This window comes from Silene latifolia, chromosome 1, assembly GCF_048544455.1.
Source record: "Silene latifolia isolate original U9 population chromosome 1, ASM4854445v1, whole genome shotgun sequence".
Taxonomy (NCBI): Eukaryota; Viridiplantae; Streptophyta; class Magnoliopsida; order Caryophyllales; family Caryophyllaceae; genus Silene; species Silene latifolia.
In genome coordinates this window covers 103,078,658-103,079,383 of record NC_133526.1, presented here as the reverse complement: position 1 = coordinate 103,079,383, position 726 = coordinate 103,078,658, and the positions used below count along the sequence as shown (strand labels likewise).

At 40.1% G+C, this 726-nt stretch overlaps 1 non-coding gene across 1 annotated transcript; it reads left to right on the top strand.

Annotated features, from left to right (window-relative positions):
• The first annotated feature begins 322 nt into the window (after positions 1 to 322).
• Positions 323 to 429, top strand: LOC141620472 (small nucleolar RNA R71). The gene has a single exon (XR_012531973.1). It is a non-coding gene; the product is annotated as a small nucleolar RNA R71 (small nucleolar RNA).
• Positions 430 to 726: the final 297 nt, after the last annotated feature.

The following is a 726-nucleotide window of genomic DNA, read 5'->3' as shown; positions in this document are numbered from 1 at the left end:
CCATAGCATTAACATGTTGCTTGGGTGATTTGTAGCCCTCTTCAAGTTTAGCCATGGCCTTCTCAAACTTCAAATTAATGGTATCAATATGAGCACTAAGTTGAGCACCCAATTGAGTAATGGAATCCACCTCATGTTTTCCTCCTCTAGAGCCTTCCGAGGTCTACTATATTGTGAGTTATGGACCGCCATTTCTTCAATTTTGTTCCATGTTTGATTGTCATCAACTTCGGTGAACATACAATTTGATCCCATATTGAGAATGTTTCGGGAGTCTTCATATACACCATTCCAAAATTGTTGTACAAGGAACCACTCGCTAAGTCCATGGTGTGGACACGATCGACAAGTGTCCTTGAATCTCTTCCATGCTTCATACAAAGATTCCTCATCTCTTTGTTTGAACCCGGTGATTTGGGCTCTCAACATGTTAGTCTTCTCCGAAGGATAGAATTTCTTGTAGAAAGCAAGTGCCAATTTCTGCCAAGAATCAATACCAAGAGTAGCCATATCTAGGCTCTTCAACCATTGTTTCGCGGAACCAATCAAAGAAAAAGGAAATAAGACCCATCGAATTTGGTCTTGAGTAACTCCGGTTTGAGAAATTGCATCACAATAGTCACAAAAAGTCTCCATATGAGAATGAGGGTCTTCACTAGGCATACCTCCAAATTGACTTCTCTCAACCAATTGTATAAATGTGGATTTGGCAATAAAATTACCGGT